The sequence below is a fragment of the Rhea americana genome, unplaced genomic scaffold (assembly GCF_003343005.1).
Source record: "Rhea americana isolate MKP2758 unplaced genomic scaffold, rheAme1 scaffold_116, whole genome shotgun sequence".
Classification (NCBI taxonomy): Eukaryota; Metazoa; Chordata; class Aves; order Rheiformes; family Rheidae; genus Rhea; species Rhea americana.
This window is the reverse complement of record NW_028185217.1, coordinates 11,081-37,689: the sequence shown is the minus strand read 5'-3', so window position 1 is coordinate 37,689 and position 26,609 is coordinate 11,081. Positions and strand designations below refer to the sequence as shown.

Here is a 26,609-nt window from a genome sequence, read left to right as displayed (position 1 = left end):
TCTAACAGAACACACATTTTATTTATTTATTAATGAATTGACATTGTATTTTCATTGTGTTCTTAAATCAAGTGGAAGAGTGCCAACATATCTGAAATAGAGATATTTCCTGTAGCTCCTGGATTTTTCCTACCATATATCATTTGAACATTAACCCCCCCAAAAAAAAAAAGGTTAAGTTTTAAATGGCTGCAATATTATTTTCATTTGCTAATAGCAGAATAACCTTATCTACCACTGTATCACAGTTTGTTTCAGGCAAATTAATCTTCATCAATATTGCCATCCTTCACAGCATCCTCTAGAAAACTTAAAAGGAAAATAAGTTTAATTAGGAACAGTAATGGCATTTCATTTTCAGAAAGATGAAATGTTTGACACAGAATGTTGAAACAACATTCTTCGATTAGAATAAATTATGTGCCAAACACTAAATAAATGTGCACTCAAAAGAAAGGACTTTGTATAACCTATGTTCATAAAGTGGTGTTCTCTTGCACTCATGAGTTAGAAAATTATAATTAGAAACTGTTAATATGCTTATATTGTTCTGTAAGCAAGACATCGTGCCCTAGGTATGAAATATACAGGTGATGTAATTTTTAATATAAGGTGAAATTTGACTATGCAATTATACTGTCTTATTTGTCTTTTTGTATTTCATACTGACTGTGTGCTCAATGCTATCAATAAGTGTTTCTTTGTCCTTTGAGTGCATGACTGAACATTTCGTGATGATCTTAACTCTTCTTTGCATTACTTAGTTTTGAATACTGTCCCCATTCAATGCTCAGTAACTCAAAGATGAAAAAAGGAACATTTGTTTTGTAATGCTCAGGGAACRTATAAACCCTTCAGAATAGGGAACATATGTTATAGTTAATTGTACTGGCAGAGAATAGGTATGAAGGTAGAATTTTGCATATTATCTGGAATAGTTTTATGTATAGATATTACATCAATGTTGTGAAAAATAATATTTAATAATTTCAAGTGATTAGAGCTTGATGTTACATTTTGTAAAAGTTGAAATTCTGGAAATGGATTACCCACTGCCCTAAAACTAGCACAAGAGAGCTTTAGAGGTTGACTGTAAAACCTTTCTTTCCACAACGTTGTCCAAATGACTATTGGTGGCCAGAAAATGACGCTAGTTCCTGATAATCTGATTTGTTAAACTCTTGGGGGAGTGTATGTGTGTGTGTTGGGGTGGGGGTGGGGAATAAAAAAGAGAGATTATGACCGGTTTCCTTCTATATTTGTACTACCTGGAAAGAGTATCAATATTTTCCAGCTGTGCTTTGAAAGACTTTGTTAATACAGAGCGGGTCTGAGGAGGGTGTGGTATAAATGGTGTATATGCGTTTTGTTATTTTTTTCAGCTACTCCTTGGATTTGTGGTACCTACAGAGCCCGATACTGAGGGGAGATGTTACCCTGATATCCGTCTTGGAGAAAGCAGAGCTGTTTTACTGTTTCACATGCAGTTGACAGAAGTGAAGACCCACTTTCCCATCTGATCTCCTGTTGGCACAGGCTGGGTAAGTTGGGAATTAGTCGAACAGTCTGAGTTATCAAACATCCAGTTTGAAAATAAAAGACTCTCCTATGTAATATTCTTCTCTCGTGTAGTACTGTAGTCACATATTTTGAGCAGGAAATCTAATTTCCTGTTTCTGTTATTAATTCTCTTGAAAATCTATTTTCCCCCTTCAGTTTTGCACAATGGCAAAGCACTTCTGTACTATACTGGTTATTTTTAATAATGGGAGTCCCCAAAGTAGAGAAGAGAGGTTTTCAGGACCAGGAGAGCTATTGACTGAGTTCGTTTTGAAAAAAGAAAAAGAAAAGACCAGGATTGTTACAAATTGGCCTGGGCCTGTTGCGGCATCAYGGAGTCTGGGATCGTGTCGGCTGGACAAAGGATTCGCCCCGCTTGCACATCCAGCTGGAGGAATTTCTGAGGTTACCCTTTTTTAAGCCTAGTCAYGGTCATAAGTGAATCCCAAAATGCAGATGTACGCTTTTCTTCCACACCTGTGAAAAAAACCTCCCCAGATATGATATGAAACTATGTTAGTTTTCCAAGCGAGACAGTTGCAAGGAAGCTGGAGGCCCGACCTACTTCATGGAAAGATCAAAGGTAATGCCGCAGGAATACGGAAATATGCCAGTAATTGGTTCTGGCTTAACACCGATTCAGAGTGACCAGATAATATTCAATGTAAGCAATGCGATGGAAAACACCACTTTATGTTGTTGTTTTGTGGCAACTTCTGAAGCATTTTCTCTATCAAGAAACACCCATTGCTGATTCTACTTCCATCGCTTTTATGCTGCGAACTGCACAGCAAGTAAAGGTCAAATATAATTAGGTGGGGGAGGGGGCTGTTGGTTTTTGTCCTCACCAGAGCTTTTATTTCTACAATTATGAATAGAGAATAGATAATGTTACAGAATGAACTCTCCAGTGAAAATTTAATGCCAAATTGAAACAATCTTTCACAGAGTAGTAGCAAATTTAAAGTGGTTTTATAGTCAGGGTATATATGTTTCATTCACTACTGCTCTGAAAATAAAAACTGAGTTCACAGAAAAAAAAAAAACCTCAAATGTACTTTAAAGCCCTAAAAAAATCAATGCTAAAACAACGGTAAATTCAAGCTTTACAAATGAGAAAGGAGTTGGGCAAATATATGCAAAGCTGGAGAAAGAGAGGAGTTCACTGCGTCATGACTAATGATGCAGAAGCCTTCAAACAACCTGGACTGACAAGAAAGAACAAAGAACTGTCAGGACCATTTATTTATTTAATCTTCCTTCTCCATCCTCTCTCTCTGGAGGTCTTGGATATTATTTCTTCTTCCCTTTTTGCTGCTGTATGATTACTTTGTTGGAAATGGGAGKCCAAGAGATCACCTCACCAAGAATCATCGTCACTCTCCAGATCACCTGCCCAGTTAGTGTTCCCTTTACTAGCAAGCAGAGATGCAAACTGCTTAAAACTAAGGAGAAATGAGAAGCTCTGCTATCTGTTACAGCAAGTAAACAAATGGATTTCCTATTTCTATTCTTACTTTACTGGTGGAGGTTGATAGCAATTGTAGCCATTTCCTACTACATGAATAAGAATTGGTGTCTACAAACAAAATTTGCTAGTATTGTGGCTCTGTAGTTATGGTGATGGGATGCAAAATAAGCAAGCAAACGTAAGCAAACTGTCTTTTGGTTTTAATCTGTTTGTGTTTGGATAGAGAACTATGAGTATCTGTGAGAACTATGAGGAGATAATAACCTGACTGCTTAATGTGCTTTGTTGTTTTGGTTTGGTTTTATTTTATTTTTATTTATTTATTTATTTTAGGAAATCTGGTACAAGGCAGCAGGGAAACTATGAAAAGGCAATGTTAAGAACAGGAACAWGCTTAAGGAACATGTAAGTATTTGTAGTTCTGGATAAAAATTGGAATTACAGAAATATAATCATCATACATATTTTATCTAATATCACACTAGTTAAAAGGCAAAAAAATACAAACTGGATCAACTTTTAAAGTTCTGCAGACTTGCTCAAATGGATCAGTGACTTATATTTTAGTGAGAGTTGTGCTTTGTTGCTGCATTAAAAGACAGGTTGGATCTTAAACTTACTTACTTATAAAAAGGAAAAATCTCCTCCTCGATTCCTATTGTTATGTTCAATTTTTCAGGTAAATTTCTTCTTCCAAATAAGAATATGTACACATGTTTTCAGATGGTGGGGCTGCTTCTGACTGATTTAAAATAATGTCTTCATGTAATCACCAGCACAGTTTTCACCCAGCCTCTATCAAAGCTACACATCACACAGCCACCAATTACAGGCTGGTGCTGCATCCTTGACAGTTGGTTCAGAATATTTTAAAGTGGTGAAGGTGAAAAGTAATTAACTGTGTATATCACATGAATGTTTCGATCAATTTAAATTAATCACTAGGTGGCCATGTATCCCAAATGGAAGTGTGGTATTTAACAAGAAGAAAATCCATATTAATAATGTAATTCTTTGTATATTAATCCATTATTAGACTTTGCATTAAATGTATGCGTTGTCTGACTTGATTATAGTAATGAGACTGAAAGCATGAAACTGTTATTCTTCCCCTTCTTGGTGTCTGTATCTACAACACTTAGTCAAAGATAAAATATGCATTGGAATCACAGAGATGGCTTATTTGAAGACAGAAATTTAGACTACTTTGGAATGATTCATTCTGTTGTATAGGTCCTAATTCTCAGATTTTGATGTGCTCCATAGTCAGCATGGGGCTCTAGAAGGCTAGTGGAAGAGGTGTTGAGTGATTTTGACAGAAGTCACATTTATTTTCTCTTTCTTCATCCTGTAGCTTCTGAAGGATGGGCTCAAGCCCACAGAAGTTCTTGCATGAGCTACCTGTCCTTTTGACAGTTTTTCTCCTACAAAGAGAAAGCCTATCATGGCCTACTCGCCTGTAAAACATTAGCTTACCAACCTTTACGTATTTAGACTTTTCCAAAAAGGGAACTGTATCACTTTTGGATATAACTAGATATATATTGTATTTTCAGTTCTAGTATCTRTAAGAAATCTATGTGTTCTAAGATACAAATACCTGAAAGTAAACAGAGCTATGTTAAAGGAAATCATGTCATAACTTTGTTACTTGAGGAATATTGCCATGTTCTTCCCTCTTTAAACCGCAGAAATGGAAGAGCCACACTCAGTGCTACTTGTCTGCACTTGCAGTATACTTTATCAATTTTGGTTTCAAAGCAGCTGTTTCATTTAAGGTTACCAAGTAAATATAAAAAGTAAACATTTTCTTGCATGTATTTACTTTGGGCTATCTGAGAAGGTAAATAGAACTAGCTTACACAATTTATATGATATTAGAGGAAAGGAAAAACAAACTAAACAGTAGATCACTCCCAACAGTATGTTAGGCTCTCCTGTTTCGGTTAAATATTCTGGAACAATGTCATCAATCAAAAAGTTGCACATTCCACACACAAAAATGTTACCTTTTTAAGCATTGCTAAACACTTTGACATGTTTGAAAAATTGAGTCCTAGATCCTAAAGGTTATTTGTCATAGGAGAAAGAGAAAATATGCTCTGTGCATGCCAGAATGGCAAATAAACCCTATAAAGATGATAAATCTTGAGTTGGATACATAAACTACTCAGATTCATAGTCCCCAACTTCATCACGAGCAGATGTAGTTTAATTTGGCCTTTACTGACATATAACTGTACACAACAAGCAAGTAGTGGTCGGTGGATCGTGTTCCAGGATGAAGCCCAAAGAAGGAAATGGTAGTGAAGAGAGCGTGTAATATGTTTTGAATGCTGACTATACTGGCTGCTATAGCAAGGGGTTTGTTTGTCGTTGGGAGATTTTTGGTTTTGTTTGGGGTTTTTTTTTGGTTGTAAAGGCACACTGGTTAAGATAATGCAAGCCTTGAATCGGTCCTCTCCCACAGCATTTAAATAAGCAGCATGCGACAGGCCTCTAAAATATTTTGAACCAAAAATGGCTGGTCTGAAGAGCAGTCAAGGTCACTTGTTGATACATTTAAAACAATTTCTTTCATTCAAAAGAAACTTTACAAAAGCTTATTCTGACAGGTGGCAATTTCATACACTGCAGGTAAAATTATTACTTTATCCTAAATAATTTTGCCAGGCTACTGTGAACACTTACGAAACCTGGAAGAGCTTCAGGGGAGAAAGAAAGAAAGCAGTTGTGTTTCTCTGTTGCGTGTTGTATGCTGGAGTCACAGCATGCAACTTCAGTATGAGAGAAATAATTCCGAGTTTTCTGCTAACACGGCAGTATTTTTGCTGGATTACTTGGACAAAGAATTAATAATTTTACTGTGACAGGGAGACACAGTATGCTTTTAAATGTYTATAGCATCTGTATATAAATTGATTTGAGCATTAGGGGTTTATTTTAGACTTCTTCCTCTTTCAGCAATATATAATTCTGTCTTTGCAAATACAGTAACATCAACAAGTTATTTAATGTATTTTAATAATTTTGAGGAAAATTAGTTTATTTTAGTGTGCATATAAGGGGAACCTTCAATCTCATAATTTTCAACAACTGAACACTCCAAAGACAGACTAAAAAATGGTAAGGAACRGGGTCTGATAGTCGTTGGTCATTCCAGGTTACATTGTAGAACAAAAGACTGTCAGTGCTGTACTGAAGTTTCCACAAGAATTTGATGTGAATTTACTTTCTCTGTGTTGTCTGCTTAAGGGAAAGGAGCCTCTCCAAGCAGACAGATGAGAGATTTGGGTGCTTGTGAACCAATTTCACAAGTCCATGCAGCCTTCACTAGAAGGAGGGCTGGGATATGCATTGGGAATGTGCGTTGAGCTCCTCCTTAAGATAGTGCAGTGGCCAGCCTTCTGCAATGCTGGACTTTGAAACACCCCAAACGTCGGATATGCACTGAAAACTGAGCTGAAGCAGTACCCACTGAGACATCTTTTCAGAGGTAAAGAACGCGTCCTTTGTCACCAGCCGATGTTGCATTCTTTGCATAGTAGCGCATGCTTTTTCATGGATGAAGCATTTCATTATTTTGGTTTTTACTTAAATGCTTCCAGGCAGTAGCAGAAAAATAAACTGAATGAGAAATACATTAGACCTGGGTAAAAATGTGAGTTTCTGCAAATTGCAGTTATAATGCCGACTGGTGAGAAATGCTTGCATGCTACCCCACTGGTAAATAATAGCTTTTATTTTTGGTTCTCTGGCATGTAAATGTTTTCTTATATTTCCTTGTTTTGCAGTAATGCTATATATGCACACTGTTATTCAGAATCTAGGGGATAAAATATATTTAATGACAAGGTAATAAATGTACTGTACATCTGTGAAATAGTGTGTAATTTATTGGCAAAAAAMCATTAATGTTCAAAAACCATTCAGAAAATACCAATGGAATTTCTTGTAACTTCAGCGAGTTATATGCTCAGTATGAATATTTTCATTGTTAAACTAACGCATTATCTTTGTTCAGTCTCTAAATAGTCTAAGAAATAATTATAGCTTGATATAATGGTCCTTCAAAGTGATGACTGGCACACAGTTGTATAAGTGGAAAAAGCATGTGACTATCAACTCTGAAATCTATAACTCTAAACTCGAGACAAAAGAATTTAGTTTTTATGGTCTCAATTATTCTCATAAGAATAACATATAGATCCTTTAAAATATATCTTAAAAGATCGGTTGCTGTTAAGTTACMTTATATTATATTTGGAGCATATAGATGGGATGCTAGCACAGACCCTTTTTACCTTTTTGACGAGGAGTGTTTCAATTTACGAGTGGTGAAATCTGCGGTATTTGCTTTGGAACCTACATGTAAACAAATTTTTCACAAAAGTGATGTAGGATTGCCAAAAAGATACATATTTTGCTAAAGGAAATGTAGAGCGTTATTTATWTTCTTTCTTAGAGTCCAGGAAAGACAGGGCTCAGTCCTCGCTTATATAGATAGATTTATATAAGCCACATAGAATAAGAAGCTATTAATATTCAAGGGTTATTAGTACAAATCCCTTTATAAAGCAGCATTACTTTAGCTTTTGATTGACATTGCAACATTGTTTTTCAAAGAGGCTGTCCTTGAGAGTCAACAAACTCCATTTCACTAAGAGGGTTAATTAAGGTCAAGTTTATAATGGGGTAGGAAGAAACACAGACTGAAGWAGCTGTATATCAGATTGAGATTTCAAGGTCTTTGCAATGCACTAATAATCGTGAGGCTGGCTRATGTGGGTGGTTCTGTAGCAAGAAAAAGAAAAGATTCTATAGCGAAAAAAGAAAGGCTTGRAACAAGCTAGTTCCTTTTACTGAAGTGTTTTCCATCAGAAAACACCTGCTAGTCAAACTTACTTCTGAGGGAACGTACCAGTTCAGGGAGCAGGTTGTGAGCGCTCGGGCGTCCACCTTCCGAGCAGCCCGGGACTGACCGCAAGCCGCGCGCTGGTGCGGGTGTGCAGTCCGTCTCCGGCGCTGCTGGTGGTCTCGCAGCCCGGAAAGCGAGCAAGCCGGGGGAAAGGTGCGCGCTGGGAAACGGCAGGAAAAGGAGAGGACGTCTTAACTTGGGTGGAGAGGGGGAGCGAGAGGAAACACTGGGTGCGACTTCTTTTTCTATTTGTGCGTGTGTTATCTTGTAAGGATAAGTATGGTACAGTATTTTTATTTTTTCTTCCAGATAAAGTCCCCGCTAGCAATCAGCATAATTTCCCCAGAACGACTTTCATGATCCTTCTGTAAAATTACTTCTGTTGAAGGGAGAATTCCCCAAATGGATCTTCTAAGTTTTCAGAGTAGCACCGAAGGTTTAAACTTGACAGAAATCATCAGACTCAGTCTCTCTGCAGCTTCTGGAGATTTACACTGTAGTTTTTATGTAGTTTTTACAGATACACAATAAGCAGCAAAACTTTTAACTCCAAGCAAAGAAGAGTCATTAAAAGAATACAGCTGTCAGGGACAAACGCAATAGCATTATTGCTGAGTGCTTAGCTTTTTTAAAATTAACTAGAGCGCTTTCCTTTTATCAGATAGTAATTCTAAGAAGTTCRGAGTATGACAGCAGCTCTCAAACAAGAGGCTTAATTTCTCTTCAGGAGCATATTTGTCTCAGGCTAACACTATTTTGCATAGGGTCAAGACAGCTTTTCAGGTCCTTTCCAGTTGTATCTTTTTGCGGTACTGCTATTCAGTCCTTTTCAGTCATATCTTAGTGATAAAACTCTGTTTCACAGAAGTAAGCTGTGATACATGTTTGTTTTTTTTGTTTTTTCTTTTTTTTTCTTTTTTTTCATTTCCAAGTATATCTCTTATTGGTATAGATTTCAGAAAAGAGCAAGCTTCTCCAAACTTCATCACATTGGATTCAGGAATTTTATTGTTCATTTAAGTAGATTGTGTTAAATATGTCTCACGTATAACACAGCTTAATGTTATAAATGGCTCTTTGTAACAAAAAGAGAGCAATGCAAGTGAAGGAATTTATTTTTACCAGGCATAATGTGGGAAAGAGCAGTACCTTAGATCTGCCTTGGTTTTCCTATTCAAACTCTCAGTTTTCACTCAGTTTTTTGAAAATTCATGTTTTGAACAGAGTGACTSTGGCTAATCAACATTGAGATCTACAGGATATATCACCCTGCCATTAATGAGGGAAAAATGATAAAGGCAGTGAATTGTCAGGAGGCAGATGTTTTACACAAAATCTTAGGTTCTGTTTCAAGCTCTAGAGGAAGAAGAATGACAGACCCAGACCGAGTTTCTCCGGCCTTTTCTGCCTGTAGACCTTGTGACGTGATACCACAGTATCTCCAGCTGCTYGCTTGCTCCTGCTCATTTGCTAAGTTTCTATCTTTCCACACAATCCAATTCTTTATTTTTCAATATTTTCTTGAGCCTAATTCGCTCTCTCCTCCCTTCTCTGATTCATTAGCTTCTCTTGGATCCAGATCCAAGCCTTTCTGTATGCAAAACCTGCTGGTGCTGCCCAGCTCCTGGCTGCTTCCATCRTCCTGCTGCGGGTGCCTGGGAGACACTGAAGAGGGAAGGGAAGGATCTTTGCTTTCAGACACAGAACTTTGTGCCACAGTGGCATCTAGCTGCAGTAATTACAGACCAAATTCCACACAGTCCTTGCAGTCCTGGACTGGGGCAGGTCAGTGCCGGGGGGGGGGGCTCTTCAGAGAATTCGTCTACCAAAATGCTGAGCAATACGCAAACTACAACCAGAGTCTTAGGATGGCTTTAGAATTTGTTTTTTTGCCAGTAAAAGAAGAGTCCTTCTTGCAAGACACGAGTCTGTGTTTCATAAGTGGAAATGCTTAAAGCTTTTGAATGAACTTTTGAATTAGGCGACAAAAAAAMCAAAAAAGTTTTCTGATAGTAGGGTCTGCTGGAAGATTCCTTTGGAATGCTTTCTGTTAGTATCATTTGGAAATRTACTTACTGTTTTTACACTGATTTTATTCTATGAGTTTAGAGGTGGAACTTCACACAAAATACAGGTTTTGCRTGTACTCAGATGAAACGTTTTTGCAACAAAGCACAGTAAGCACAATAAATGCAGAGCGTTCTTTCCTCAGGTTCCGAATGACGGGCGCTTCGTAGCGTGCCCAGCTTTCCGTAATCAGCAGCCCTGGCTGTGCAAAAGTCACACGAGCTAGTGCTGAGTTTTCCTCTCAGGAGTTCCCCTAGGATCGGCTGGCTTCTCGCCTGCATAAAGCTACTCCAGGTATGTAGCAGTTTGCGGTGCCRGTATTCACTGAAACTTCAGTCTCGTGCAAGCTTGCTTTTACTTTTAATATTTACAACTTTTCTTACGTTTTTCCCTTTGAATTCTGTAAAAACAGATTAACTACTATGATCACCCTGCGTACGAAGGGTTGTGAAACACACGTGCCAGTGAAAACGTTTTAAGATAATCTTCAGTCCTGCGTTGYGTCACGTAGATAATGACGTTGAAAACTTTATGAATGGACTGCTAAGGGAAAAATTGTTTTCATTTTTCCTGTAGGAGACGCCCGTGGCATTTGCCAGCAGGGAGGCTGCTGCACAGGGCACCGTGGGACGCCCGGCACAGCAGCGCCTCGGGGAGCCCGCCGAACCCCGCAAAGAAGGTAACAGGACTTCTGCGTTGAAAAGCGTTCTCCAGTGAATTCCAGGACGTTTAGTAGTTTCTAATGGTAATAACCTTAGCCATTTTTTAAAAAAAAAGTTATGTTCATTTTTAATGYAGTGACWATTTTGTGGCATTTATTTGACAAGCTCCTTTGATCACAAGCTGAAGCTAGGATGGGGGAAACCTCAAAACACRTTTTTGTACTGTTCTGCATCCACAGAGACAGAGGTACTGACATTGTACCTTGTCAGAGCAATCCTTTGGTATTCTTAACACACAATATTTATGTATTTCTAATGTGTTTTGCAGGAGTTTAGTTTTAATTAAAATTTAAACATTATGAAATCAATGATTTAGTTTCAGGGCTCTGGAGCAGAAGGAGAATTTTTTAATAAGCTTCTGCATTTTTTATAGGAGGAAATGAAAGTTACAGTTTACCATACACCATGCTTGCTTTTTTTTCTTTCTTTTTTTTAATTTAAATGACTAAATTAAGATGATTTCCAGCTTAAATTCTGAGTCTAGGARGAAGCTTCATAGTACTAGCTTAGCTGTGACCTAAAGGATGATGGAAGTAAATTTGTAGGAAGGGTATAGGAAGGGAAGAGTGRTGTACAGCATCACATTGTATATAACTTGAGTTTTGAGGGGAGTTAGTTTATTTTTGTCCTCTCTTTCTTTCATTTTCTCTAATTTTGTTTCTTATGGATAAAGAAATTGTGTGGACATTAGCTTCTGCCTTCTGTCTGCAGGTAAGTCAATGCCTCATTCCTCTGCTGACAGTGTTGGAAGTCATTTTGGGCTATGTACCAGAAACCATCGAGGCTCCTGTTCTATTAGCCCTGGCTCCATGTTCTCCGCTGCTTTTCTCAGCCGGACTGAGTAAGATGTCTCCTYCTGGGCTCTTCTGCTTCCCACTGTACAACGTGGGTTTTGTGCAACCACTGACCAATTACATTTTCACAAAAAATTTCTATTCAGAATTTATTTCCCCGAGATTAAAATAAAAATTAAAAATAAAATTAAAAATAAAAATTAAAATAAAAAGGACACACACAAAGCCTATGTCTTGCAGTAGGAATTATCACCAAGTGAAGGAATTAAGGCTAGCTTCATTTTCATATGCAGATCAGCCAGAGGATATGGCTGTGGACTTCGTGGAGTATGTGACCATAAACCATCTCACAGAGACAGAAAGATATGATTTTATGTTCTGTGTGTGTAAGAACAGGGATTCAAATTTTGTAAATTAAATGCAAATGATCAGTCTTACTGAAAATTGATGAAAGGAAGAATTCCTTTCTAGTATGATTACATTTAAAGGATGGAAGTGTTTTTTTCTTAACTTTAATATCATAGGCAGGAATTCCTTCTAGAAATCATTTTCATGGCTCTCTCTCTTATAACTGTTATTCATGCATGAGGGTGGGGGGAAAAGCTGTGAGGGTGACAGGAGGGGATGTGAGGCAGAGGGAAAAAATGAAAAGTCATTCTGTCGAAAATTTACACTGGCTGCATATATTGGTTCCATTTGAAAGTCACACTTAAAGAAGCCAAGAAAAAAGGGTTGGATCCCTTTAAACTTCATGGTTACTTATGCCTTTAGAGATATGGAAAAAGAGAAATTATTGAAGTAGAGAACAGGATGCAGATCCCCTAATAGTATTACAGCAAACTTGCATAAACAGAATCTATGTATACCAGCTAGGATTTGATACCCAAAACTGATTTATTATTCCTATTGCTACCAGTATTTTATTTCTTTTTTTCCTTTTTTTGATGACTAACATCTAGGTAAAGATCTTGAGTAGTCAGGTTGAAATATGAATGAATGTAAGGACTGAAAATTTAATTTTTTAAATCATTAGCTCAAAGATTGGGGGATGATCTCATCTATTACAARACAGTGGAATTAGAGGAGACTCCTTGAAAAAACAAATTGGATGAAAAATTAACAACGATTTTCATGATKGAGAAAGTGGCTGATATGTAAGAGGGAAATCAAGAATGTGAACAACGGCAAAAAATGTAAAGCTTTCAGAATAGAAAGTTGATCTATATATATAAAGATGGCAGAAATAATCAGATAGGAACAGCAGGGACCCTAAAACAGTCTCACATTCTGATCTTTGGTAGCATTGCATCCTTTACTGTGTMCTAGAATAACTGCTGTTTGATATGAGTTCCTAGGGAAACAGTCTCTGAAATTAAGAAACCAATCATGTTGGCTGTTTCAAAGCAGTATGGAAATCTGCTGTTTCCCATCACTCTATTTTTAGATTGCCACCCCTTTGYATCACTGTTGTGGTTTACTACTGGCAAATTATCAGGATCAAGATGAGAAAGCATGCTGYGATTACACAGCGTTTTTAGCTTGGGAACTCTACTTGTTTGTCATGTAGGAAATCCTGGTACTAAATATCAAAGATCTGATTAATATTCTAAATTAAAACAAAGCAATAAAACAGAAAATATGAGTGGGAAGGAATTCCAGGGTGGAATTTTCTTGTGTGTGTGTGTGTGTGTGTCAGGAAGTTTCCCATAGGGCTTTAGAAATTTCAGGATGAATAATATAGAGATCTCTGCTCCTGAGGTTAACAAGTCCTTCTTGTATATCAGATAAGCCTAAGCATACCTTCACAAGCTCATAAGCTAGCTGATAAAATTATTATCATTTTTACCATTTGTAAGCATTCTTCCAAATATTTTCAGGGCTCAAAAGAGAAGTATGCTTTTAAGTRTAAAGCTCCAAATTGTAATTAAAACATTCAAGATCTGTGAGATCCATCGGCAYATTCAAACCTGGAGGTAGGTTGTTGGTAACCAAAACCTTAAGCAAGCAAGGAATGCATCCAGGTGCTTGGTTCATTGGGAATGCTTCAGTATCAGCACAGAGCAAAGCTCTCCCAGCCCAATAAGCCCYTTAAAAAGCTTGGAGTTTGGTGAGTTAGGTGTACAAACACTTATTTTTTTTCCTTTCTTCTGACCAGCATAGCTCAGGGCTGTGTGCGAGGGGGCCCGGGGTTACCGCTCAGCGTGTGGTTTTCAGTGTTGATGCTGCCAAGTTTCCCTGCTGCCGCGTGTGGCGGGGAGACTCCCGTGATGGTCCTGGGAGGACCACATGGGCTCTCCCTGGGACAGCCTCAGCTGTATAGTGGAGAATAGTGGAGAAACAAGGTGGCCAAGCGACATCTGTGCATCATCTGCCTGTGCTCAGTGTTTTTCCAGGCTATAAAATATGTGTCTGTGCCCATGAAATAGCAACTAACCCTAATGGACATTTTTCAAAGATTTTTTTTTTTATTTTTTATTTATTTTTTTTTTTAACTAATGGAATGGAACAGTATGTTAAAATTGTTTCCAGTTTTCACAAGGGAAAAGTACTGCAGCAGAATAAGTTGCCTCGCGCTGCCGCTCGCTGCTGATCCCTGGCCAAAAAAAGTCATTCAGCATTGCATAGATGAGCGACTCTAAAAATCTCTATCCGCTGAATCATTTTTTTAATTTCTTTTTTTAAAGCAGGCACCACACTGCCCTTGCGGGATTGAGCTGGGAACAAGTTCATTAAACTAACAAAATGAGACAGGTATGTAGCAGAACTGTCAGCGAGAGCTAGCATTGATCCCAGCCCAGTGTCTTGTTAATGAAGTACTGCATATATGGGGATATACTAAAGGTTTTTAAGGTGGTGGACTATTTGTGTTACTTTGCTCGAAAAGCATTACATTTTTCAAGTTATATTCRTGTTGAGAGCACCATTGACTCAGAACCTACTGTGATTCCAGTACGTATTTAAGACCTCTAAAAGACGGGTTAAACTCTGGTCATCAAAAATAGTGAATTCCTAAAAATAGTCAGTTTTCAGAACTAACACAGAATCTGGCCAATGAAGCAATGCAAATAGTTTCATGAATGTTGATTTATTTGCAGGAGTATCTGAGAGGTAAAACTGACCCCAGCACCTCTGGTGAGAGCTCTCCTTTTTGCTCTGAAAATGCAAGATTTCATTATGTTGATTTAAAGAACTTGGCTATTGTGTGTGTGTGTGTTCTTGAACATATTATGAAATTAAGGAAAAGAAGAAAAATAAACTCTGAATACCTGTAAAATAAAATTAAGCATACAGGTAGTAAATAATAGTTATGAACCCTGAAGATCTTAAAGAGCAAGATGCTTGTTTTCGTAAGACCATAACTTGAGACTGTTCTCACAATCAAACTCTTAGCAAGATCATTGGTACRGATCTGAAAGCTATAGCTTGGAATATTTTTTAGTATGTTTTGTTTCTTATATCTGAAGATTTATAAACAAGACAGATCTCTCTGAATTTTCCTCTTTCTTTAAAAAATTAGAAAAACAAATATAATATCTCCATTATTTTGACATTACAATACTGTTTCTTTTTAGCAATTTTTTTCTATTCCAGGTTATAATGATAGGTTGYATTTTCAGATATTTTTAGCCAAGTRTTATGATTAACATTCCSTGTTCACTTTGGGTCCTTTCTTTTTAGTTTAAGTGCAGGGACCAGAATAAAAAATTCCAAACATTAAGTGTTCCTCGTGGAAATTATGCAAATTGCAATCGTCTGCTAAATTAATTAATTGTGTTCATCAGAATAGCATATGAAAAATGAAAGATATTTCCAAATGTTCAATAATGGCTGGATCATTCTGAAATTAAAAAAATTAAACAGATACATGGTCATAGTCTGCTATTCACCCTGTGAAATTGCATTTGACCTCCATTTGGGTAATTGTATTATGCCTGCCTAAATTTCCATGCACAGTGATTTACAATTGAATATATTATTCTACTAYTCCTATTCTAATATACTGTATGCTGCTACTATTTATTGCAGTGTACTTATATTTGTTTAGAGGATGATCATGTTTCAGTGGCTGGCTCCTAGGGCTTCTGTATGGATTACTATGGCAAGTGCATTATCCCTCTAGGTAATTAATAYTAGGTAAAGAAAAGATTGCTTCTCTTTATATATGTAAGTATACATTGTGATGCACTTTAGGCTTCTGATGATGAGCTACTTTAAAAATAGAGAGGAAAAAAATTGTAGAACAAAAAGAGGTAGAGAGGCTAATTTAGGCTTTAAATTATTAGGCTTAAATTTACTCATTGTTAAGTGTGTTGGAAAATGGGCAATTTTCTAACAGTTGAAGTACAGCATTATATAGTTGTTACAAATAGACTTTCCCCCCTGTATGGACAGAGTATAATATTTTACAGAAGGGTGAGAGTTTGATATAAAAGAATGGTTAACTTAAACACACAGGCTATGGACTGTATGTGACGCCTATTCTAGCTGTACCTGGATTGAACTGTGAAGTATTAAATAATGCATATACAAAGTAAATGCAGATCTAAGTGGCATTGTCACACTGGAAACTAGTGAGAACAGTCTTATTTCTTTTATTAGAAAATGTTTGGACATTAGTGAGAGAGAGAAAAAGATTTCTTTTCTGGCTTGAAACCTGTTTAACATATTTTCTGTCCTACGTAGTAGGTAACCCTTCCTGAAGGTGTCTATGGATGGAGCAGCTTAGATAAGGCAAGGACGRGTCTGAGTCATTCCCTGAAATACAATTCAAGCGTGAACACATTCTGAGATTTGAAGATGTCAGGAATCCTGATGTTTTCTGTTTGTTCAGTATTCTTTGCTTTCAGCATGACTTACATAAAATATCGAATCATTTTTCCACTTCCTGAAGGAACTTTGACTCAGGACTCATTCCCAAAATCTTAAACAGTTCTCAGGAAACATGTTAGTTAAACTCTTTCTTTGATTACACTATCCCCTAACGCAGGGGTCTTGTTTAGGCTTAATGCCCACCTGAAAACACAAACTTCGGTACTTCAAAAAATGAAACGTGTCACTGAGAATTACAGGAGTGTTTAATGACATTAGATTTTGAACTACAGCTATTGTTTTAACTAGAAGATACGATATACATCCTAAATTCCTTAATTTACTTAATTATCTCCTAATTAAAGTCTAATTAATTAYTAATTTATCTTAATTTCCTCTGGTAATTTCCCGATTAATCCCTACTTTAATATGTTACATTTTCATGTGTTTTCCTTTAATTGGGAAGCAGATTTTACAGTCTTTGCTGTAACAAAAGGTAAGGTTTTTATCTGCTGCAAAACAGCTGAATGTGACTTTGCAGTTAGCATATTTTTCAGTAGAAATGCAAYGGTCAGTCTCACTGAGAACACTGCAAGAGAAAAATCTACAGTTTAAAGGAGGTTTTGCATGGAGACCAAAGCATCCTGAGCTTTCTKCATGAAATAGTCATTTCAATGTGTGGGACCTCAATTTCTGCTTACTTGTGGATTTATTGTTCCCTCTATGTTTCATTTCAACATGAGATCTTTAGAGTAATTCTGCATGTGTGCTTTATTTTCTTATTTTGGAAAGTTCTGCCTTATTTCCCTGTATAGGGATATTTCCCATTTAATTTTTTTTCCAGGCGTTCATTCATACATGTGTTTGATAGCTATTTCCTTATAAAAATATATACACGGTAGGAAAGCCTCACCCAGAGCTTGAGTTTCTTCCTCCTTGAGAAACTTTACATTAATTAAAAGATCTAGTTCTTTTCCTCTCATTGAAATACCTTAGGCTAGAAGCATAAACATCAAGTGCTTACATCTTGCATCCAAATGGGGTGAAAGTATTTCTAAGTGAAGCAAGTGCACAGTTCAAGTGAGCTTTCACAATATAACTAAGCAACGTTTCAATCAAAAAGGATTCTGTTGTTAGCACAGATGAAGGCAAAGCAGTAGGAACATAAGCTGTCCAGCAGTAGCAGAGCCAGGAAAAGAGAGGTCCTCAGTTTAGCGGTGCTGGCAGAGTATAGTTCCCTGTAATTGTGTAGCAAATCTGATGCTGCATATRGGGGTAAGTTAGAATTGTTTTATTTTTGTGGAAATTGTTTTTAGGAATGGATTTCAGAGTCTGTACCACAAAACTATAGAGTAAGTAGATTTATTATGCTGTTCAACCAGTCGGCAGGGAGAAAAAAAAAGAACTTCCAAATCCTAGTAGAGAAAAAAATTGAATCAAAACCTAGCATAAGGTAGATGGCATGTTTTGTTGTGTTTCTAGGAGGTTTCTTAGGAACCTGAGTAAGAGTGATACAGAAATGTTCCCTTTGTAATATTAACTGTTACTGCTTTTAACCATACAGGTTTAAACTGGAAGTGAGAGGAAGGGAAGTGGTGAGAGAAGAGACAGGAAGGATTGTAAGTATTATGGAATGTCTTTGTTTTAAAATGGAGTAATTTAAAGATGGAAACTAAGAACTGAAACGCTTTTACATAGGCAGTGTTCATGGTGGACTAAGGTGCTACCAGTTGCTTACCGTTGCTGCTCTGGGTGTTGCTGTTTCCACATCTGTTAGGGCATTGCTCAGAGTGCAAGGTCTGCTGACTTGCCTTGCGCTGCCAGTTCAGGATGGATTTAAGCTAAATGGCTTGGCTGCAAAGYGGCACAGAAATGTTCTACTGAGAAGGTGGCAGAGGGGCAGTAACGAGCAAGCAGGGCTGTGGCATTTTTAACAACCTGTTTAACTAGCTGTTTGCTAATTAAATGTGCATCTCACCTGTCACTATATCCTGGAGCGAATTAGAAAGGTAAAAAAAAAAAAAAAAAAAAAAAAAAAAAAAAAAAAAAAAAAAAAAGAGCCTTTAACTAATGGTTTGATTTGATGGTCTTGGTCCTTTTCTGCTCTGGAGAGTGGTAATAAGGGCAGCGTTGCGGCTTCTGCAATCTTAATGCTTCCAACAGCACCATTTGCAAAATAAATCTTCATAGGCACCTAAATTCAGGTTAGATTTTCTTTCCAGAGATAGAATTTAGAYTAAAAATTGCTATCTAAGTACCCCAAAGCTTGGAAAAAGTGGTCATGAGTTATCAGTTATTTCTGTTACTGATCTTGCTTCACTGATCCTGTGCCCTGAGCATCCTMCCTGTTCCTCTTGGTCTTCAGGTGTAATCTTACTTGAAAAAAGTAATTGTAAAATGATCATCTGCATTTACTTTCTCAATTACTCATCTGCTAGGTATTCTTGATTRTTTGTGGAATAAAATTGCCTTATAATAAACACAATCTGTCTGTAATTGCTAAGCTGAAAATCTTTCTAAAATCTGGAAATATAGCTTGTAAATGCTCTTATTTTTGTAGCACCAGTAATTCTGCAGTTGGAATTTAGATGAGAATTTTCCTGAAAATATGCAATATAGAAATCACAATTATTCTTCTTACCTCATACTTTTTTTTTTTTTTTTTAATATAAGCCAAGTGGAGTGTGTGACTAAAAAATCCAGAATGTGAAGTGCATGACTTTTTTTTTTTTTTTTATAACATTTTTCTAAGCAACAAAGTTTAGTGCGCTTGTCTCTGCAAAGTCAGCCACAGAGCTACTGTGGAACCCAGTCAAGTCATTTTCTCTGATTTCTCCTTTTGGGGATTGATTCTTGCTAACTCGGAAGTCTGAGACTGATTCAACAGAAGATGACTAGTGAGCAGAGTGGTGGCTAATAAGCCACCTTCTGAGTCTTCAGAAAGTATTGACACTTATTGTCATTACCGGTGTTGAAGGTCACGGCGCTGTATGAGTCGGCTGTGTGTTTTAGCACAAGCTTCTAAAAAGTCTTACTGTTTATCCCATAGACTGTTTAGCTTATAGCACAGAGGGGCCCACAACAGAAACTAGACTAGTGTGTTTAGGGGAAAAGGTCAAAAGAAGATCCTAGTAGAGAAATGTGTATGTAGGCACTTCCTGTTTCCAGTTATATTGCATGTATGATAAGAAAAGCAGCAAATATTCCTTTCACTAAGACAATCGTAAATACTCTCCTAAAATATAAAACTTGAGAATAAGGAAAGTTGAACTTTCTTCTAGAATGTAAATATTCCCTCTTATTTGTCAAAGGAGGAAAGGAAACACTAGGTAACATTTTAGTTAAGGGTTTCCCCTGTTCGAAGAACTCTTGTTATAAAATACGCATTGTTTAGTTTTGTGTTTTTTCCCAAAGGCAGGAGACTTTGGTGTCAGTAAAGGTTCTCAAGTCCTTGAATATCCCTCTGRGTTATCTTTAAATCTAATCTTAGCTAAGCACTTACTAGTTATATGATAAAGTCAGAGATTACGGGCCAAATTCTGTTTTCAGTTATTCCACTGAAACTCATTGAAATCAATGTGAGATTGGACTTGTGTAACAGGGAAGAATTTGGGCTACTGTCTTCAAGAGATAAGAACAGGGCCAATACTACAACAGCCTTTTTCAACAAAAATGGATCCAGACAAACTTAGGGTCATGTACTGTCCTTGATGTGTATGCAGAATTTGATAGGTTCATGTTGAACAAACATTTCTCTAAAGAAATACTTCTATTTGCTGTATATGTACAGAACGGGTCTGGGGGAAAGCATCCCATTTAAAATAGCTCAATTAATTTTGCAATTAAGCTTTTATAAAGGCCTATGTTTATTTTATAGGTGAGTAACATTTTCAAGGTTAGTGTAGCACAGTGCAAGTGCACAAGTGGCACCATTTCTTCAAACTCCACAGAGCCAACCCAACATAGCTGCAGATGTTGAGGAGCATAGACACCTTAGGCTTTGTTGCGTAATGTTTTAAATATCTTTCACTGAAATAAAGCAACTCCTTTTGTTGCTTTTCCCTTTCCATCTTGACTGTAGTAATTGTGAGAAACTAGTAAGCTCACCTGCTTCTTCCAGGGAACTTACTAAGTTCAAATTTGAAGTTTTTATTGTTTTTTTTTTTTGATATAATTGTGATTTTAAACATGTCAAGATCTTAGACATTGCTCTATTTATTCTTGATTTCCTTTTATCTATTTTTATTGTTTGTGCCTCATACTTCCTCTTGTATCTACTTTTGTGGGTCAGCAGAGCTATTGCCCTATTTTCTAGGTAGCAGTGACCATATTAGCAGCAAGTTTGTCCATATAGGTACTTTTCAACTTGGCCTACTATGCTTCTGCACTAGGATGATTGTGATACTATCTCATGTAATAGATGTGGTCATATAGATATGTTCAAAATTTGTATCATTGTACTGTTAAGCAGGTGTGTTGCATGGTAAAGGCAGCTGTTTTTCAGTGACAGGTGGAATGATCCCTAACATTATATACAGAGAAAGAAATGTTCGTAAAGTATTTTAAGACACTTGGATGAAAAGGGATTTATATAACTGTAAGGTATTATTATTATAGTCATTTTATTAAATAACAATACTAGGTGTCTGTCTTTAACCATAAAATCTATGCACATGAGAAACAATAGTTGGCAGCCTGCAGTAACAGCACAGTGTGTTGAAATGATGACAATAACGAATATCGCGGGAAAACCAACAGAAACCACTACATTGCAAATGTACTGCGTGCTATGTGAATAGACTGCAACAGCTTTATAGAGGATTATAAGGAACTGAATAAACCAAGCTGCAGCAGCATAAGAAAAATACAAAATAAACAAGCAGGCAAACTACACCTGGGACTCTCTATCAGACAAGAAATTGGGTAGATAGTAAAGCAGTATTTCTGTTGACTGGCAGCTGCCRTTAGGTCTTCCTTAAATTGGATATCCATTTGTAATTTTGCTGTAGCACTAAAGACAGGAATGAGACCCATATGAGTTTGTCAATGTGAATTACAGATGGCAAACCTCTTGAAGCACTCTAAAGGGTTTGTATATCCCCTTTTATATGGATTTCATTTTGTGAGATGTACCTAAAAATCCTCATGAAAGCCCGATCCTTTTGTTCGCTTGAGCCTATTCTTTTTTTGTCTTCTCCAGTGAATGCCTGGATTTCTGTGGAGCATTGCTGAGTGTAAAAATGTTGTACTATTTCCTTAAAGCAAAGCATAAGAATTTTTAATAGAAATAAAGATTTTGCTAGCAAAAGCAAAGCAAATGTAGGTAGAAATGTCTGGAAAACAAGAATTCGACTCATAATACAATATTGAGCTTTTCACATTTATTTTTGCTCTTTATTGGAGAGAACACTGCAATGCTAAGATCCAAATTATCATGAAAATCTAGGAATAGAGCCCTAATTACATAGCCTGCTGATCAAGGCAATCATCTGGGTTTTAGGACACTTGTATACAAGTTCCTTTCCAATTAGTACATTCCAGATGAGGTCCCAGTAGCTGGCCTGTAATCAGCTTGTCAAAGACTCGGTAAATATTTTTCTGTACAAGAATGGAATAGTTCCAGATAGTGATGGAATAAGTAGTGGTTACCTTTGACTATCCTGTTAGTTATTACCTATTTGTTTAAGACATGCAAGTTTCTAATATGAATCTGAGATCAGAGGTGTCATTTTTTTTCCACATAGCTTTCTATTATTGAGTCTAAAAACAGAGATTTGACTGAAATAATGCTGTAATTTAAACTTATAACGTGTGGCTGTCTGGTGGTTTATAAAGAAGATTTCTTTATAATCTTCTCAGTAATATTTTTCTAATCCATGTTTATTTTGACTTTTCTTAACTTTTTGTGAGTAGTTTTGCTCTATTTTAAAAATTTGACCAAAACCTGTAAGTGAATCTATCTAATTCTTTGTTTGGCTTAACCCAAAAGCTTTCCTGAGTAGTGTAGGAACAGACTTTTGTGTTGCCAAGCCAGTGCTGTATTAACCTTCTCTTTCTATTAAAATAGCGCATGCTACCACATACTGGCTGCGTAGATCAGAAGTGTGGTCAGGGTCATAGTGTAAGAAGCCGAACATCATAACAAAGCTTGCATTCCTGTGGTCTGACTTGTAGAAGGAAAGCGTGAAATCCACAGAGGCAGGCGGCTTTCAGATATGTGACTAGAACTAGCTTGAAGGCTGTGCCCTGCTGTAGAGAGAGGGGGGAAAAAAGCCATTCATATTTAAGAAGTGTGCTAACAAAATATACACATTTCCCATTTATCTAGGATAGCACATTTATTGGGCAAGTCAGAGAAGTGCCTATATATTTTATTGCTGTGATTTAATTTTTCTTTTTCTTTTTTGTTTTCATCTTGCTGGGTAGAGTGCATAAACCAGCTTTTCAAGAACAAAGGCAAATAAAAATTGTGATTTTCCTTTTTCCTCCTGCCCCAAGTGTTCTTAAGCCAGCAAATAAAAATATGACTAGACATAATTTTTAAATACAACTCCAGGTAAAACCTAAAACTAAAAAGAGTCATTTTTCAACCCATAAAGCCTTTGGGAGACTCAGGGAAACGAGTGAAGATAAAAAAAAATATATACTTTTTTTGTGATGACAGCTGCTGGCAAAAAGAGTTCAAGTTAGATTTGCCTGTCTCACTAAAATTCTACCTTTGTTTTCTGCATTTTCTAGTCCACTGTATCTATTACTCTTTGTTTCATAGTAGTAATTATATGCCCAAGCACTTCAAGAATGACTGTGCATCAAACACAGCAGTGCTCATGCTGTGGGTGAATTAATTAAAGCACCAAGAAAGTCATGCTCAGCAATGAGAACAATTGGCTTGATGCACTCTAATGCAGATTTACTCATGAAGACCTAAGGGCATGAGAAGTAACTGCTGTGAGCGTCTACCACGTATTGGAGCATACTGTAATTTCTCTGTCCCAATTCTAAAGTTAGACTACTAGGCATACAGCTTCAGTGGGGTGAAGTATAGTGAGAACAAAAGTCTGGAGAAGATGTTATGTGGAGAAAAAAGGGCAGGAAGGAGTCCAGGAGCCTAGGAAGGAAGGTAATTCAAATGAAGTTCCTAACAGCAGAACCTGGAGAAGTGTTTCCTGCCAAGCCATCAGAGGTGGAAAGTCTGTAATGAGAGGAGACTGCTTTACAGGTCCATCATCTGTGGTGATTTCCTGGAAACTGCAAGCCTAAACACACTGTGAAGTCCAAAACTGTAGAACTGGGAAAAATGAATTGGATTGACAGTCTTTGCGAGAATTTAGCCCAATGAGCAACACTCACTTGTCCTAATGCAATTAGGTTTTAACAGTGTAATTCACTTTCAGATTGCATTGTGGATAAACACAGTGTGTTTGGCTCCTGGCATTCATCCGTTACCTAGGTAGTTATTCTTTGAAGGTGGGTCTGCATTAGTTACCAGGAGCTTGCTTATGGACATATCCTGGGATATCCCAGGACCTTTCAATAGCAAAGCCTACTACTGTCCCTATTAACGTCATAGTGTTTTGCGAAGACTTCAGAGACCAAGTCTCATAAAGTCATTATATTGCTATTTATCAGCATAATGTCCACTTACCACTTGCATCCACGTCACTTGCACCGCTTTTGTTAATACCACTTTAGAGTTTATTTGTTTAAAACTATGCAACTTCCTGTATGGGCACTTTTATTAACTTAGTCCAAGATAAAATTGATTTCATTTTAAACAAAAAATAAATCACTTCAAATTGATATGAATTGGGTTGAAATTGTATTATGATAGATTGCCTGTAGACAGTGGTGAGTTCGTGAACTTTGATAAGCTAATAGTAACGCCAGGCTTTTCTTCATTTTCCCTCTTTCAAGCATGATAAGAAGTGAATTATTTCTCACTTATTTTCCAGCAAGGCTTCCCACAGGGAATTAGAATTATGTTCAGTATCCTTTTACTCACAACCTTCTAAAATCATGGACAAATATTGTCTAAAGCCAGAAGCACTGTATATGTGATACATTTTAACAGTTTTGAATTTCATCAGTTGCATTTAGTCTTCCAAAATAGTTGGGGGCATCCTGTTTTGTTTATGATGATTTTTTTTTAATCCTGATTTCTGTGTRTTCTGGCTTAGTTGGAAATTTTGAGACATTTGATTCACTTTTAGAATTTCAGATGAAGTCTTCTGATTCAGCATAGGACACGTTTAGCATAGCACAATCCTGTCCCTAGTTACACAGTGCTGTTGGGCATATCCACTGGTCAGCTTCAAAGCAGCTAAAATAGTGCTAAGACTCTGGTTTTTAATGCCTTTTTGCACAGCAGCGCTACCAGTTGTATTCAGAAAGTTTCCAAGATCTGAAATATATTCATTTTTAAATATTTGAAAGATGAGATATTGGAAGAGGGGTAACTTGCCTTGTATTAGGAGGCCAGTAACTTATCGCAGCTAAAGCAAGAGTATATTTTAGAGTTTTGATTTTACTTATTTGTTGTTGTTCTGAGGGGAAATAAAACTGTGCACCAACAAGCAGTAACTGCCAGACAGAGAAAGGTAAAGGGCGTGTGAAGATGGTAGGGGGAAGTGGTGAGTCTTACGGCAATGACAAGATAAAACCGGATTCCAGCAATTTATACGAGCAAAAAGCTTCAGTCCTGCAAGTATCTTCTTTTTCTAGTAGCTAGGCCTTCTATTCCCGGAGAGTGTAAGGTATTACATTTTAAAAATGATGACAGTGAAATTATATCAGATTTGAAAACCAATTGTTCAAGGAAGCAGCCTGCAAAGTGTTATGTTGTGCAGTGGTAGAAAGCTAAATAATGTGAAGTTATTATCATTTAACATTGGATGTCAGGATGTTGCGTTGTCGGACCAAGGAGCCTGAATGAGATATGTAAATGCATTATGAACTAAATTATTCTAGCAGTACTCAAGTAGTAGAGGTTCACTTTAGAAGGTAATTTCACTGTCAGACGCAATATGAAAGCATATGCAGAAATTACTATGTCTAAAAACATTTTAAAGTTTTACAATCTTTTTTTGTCTGCGTTACTGATATATCTGTGACAGAAAAGCAGACAAAATTATTAGAAGTTGATATTGCAGGATTTCCTTCTAAGATGAGAAATACTAATGCCAGAATCTCCTAGAAATAACATTCTCTTTGAAAATTCTATACACATTTTTCAGATTTATGAATTCAAAATAGTCTATAGATTGACTCACAGCAAGGATAACTGAATGTAGATCATGCCTTTTATTATACAGCAGGTCAGATTAGATGGTCCCTTCTTGCCTGAAAAATTCTATGACCAAATCCAATTTCTGAACTTCAGAAGCATCTCAGATTTTTTTCGTATGTAAATCGCATCTACGTTTTCTCCCAGAGGGTCATTATAAATCATCTACAATCAATATCAATAGGAAGGGATCAGGTTAAGCCTAGTTCATTGAATTAATCCATTACATTGATGTAAGTCTCTTTGAAGTCTACAGGAAGCAGTCATATAAAATGATCAAAGTGTTAATTACTCCTGTGAAATACACACCTGAACACAATATAGACTATATTACCAAGTGCCATGGAAATGTAATACCTCTTGAGGGTTAGTTCATGACAGCTGTCTCAAATAGAGTTGCTGCTTGTCCCACAGAAAATTATATTTCCCTTATTACATTCTCACATCCCACATCCTGTTTTGGAGGTACATAAAATATTGCTTAACTTGTATTTTCCAGATCTGAATGAAAAAATGACTGAAGTCCGGCAACTGTGCAGCTACAAAGTATCTCCTATGTCCCTAAGGGTGCTGCTGCTGCTGCTCCTTGATGGGTAGGAATACCTACTTTGCTTCTAAAGTTTGCAGTTGAAGCCAATAACATCTTAACAAAACTGCTTATGATAGGTTTTTCTCCATTTTGAGGGAAGCACCCAAGGGAAAATCCTGTGGTATGTGTTTTKCGATACCTCCCATTGCTTCTGCACCTAGCAAAGTGAGCTACTATTATAATACCTCTGTAATATCACATGGWCTACCACATCTGGCTGGTCCGGGAAGATTTAGGAGGATTCTGGCTGTCCATAGTGAGGGGTTACTACCTAGGGATAGCATGCTTTGGGCATTACTCACATGTAATTGGGTCTGTGTTTGTGGAYATCGAAGAGGCAAGAAGTGTGAGTCCAGAAGGCCAGTTTCTTCCTGAGATCCTTATGTGAGCTGGGGC

General features: G+C 36.9%; 1 long non-coding RNA gene across 1 annotated transcript in view; it reads left to right on the top strand.

The window, feature by feature from the left end:
* LOC146600770 (uncharacterized) overlaps positions 1-26,185 on the top strand; it is a 33,639-nt gene extending 7,454 nt beyond the window's left edge. The window contains exons 3-10 of the long non-coding RNA XR_014897417.1: positions 1,383-1,541; positions 3,365-3,436; positions 6,287-6,527; positions 9,513-9,734; positions 10,162-10,310; positions 10,593-10,761; positions 17,906-17,960; positions 26,124-26,185. This is a non-coding gene — a long non-coding RNA (uncharacterized LOC146600770). The remainder of the gene's footprint in view (positions 1-1,382; positions 1,542-3,364; positions 3,437-6,286; positions 6,528-9,512; positions 9,735-10,161; positions 10,311-10,592; positions 10,762-17,905; positions 17,961-26,123) is intronic.
* Positions 26,186-26,609: the final 424 nt, after the last annotated feature.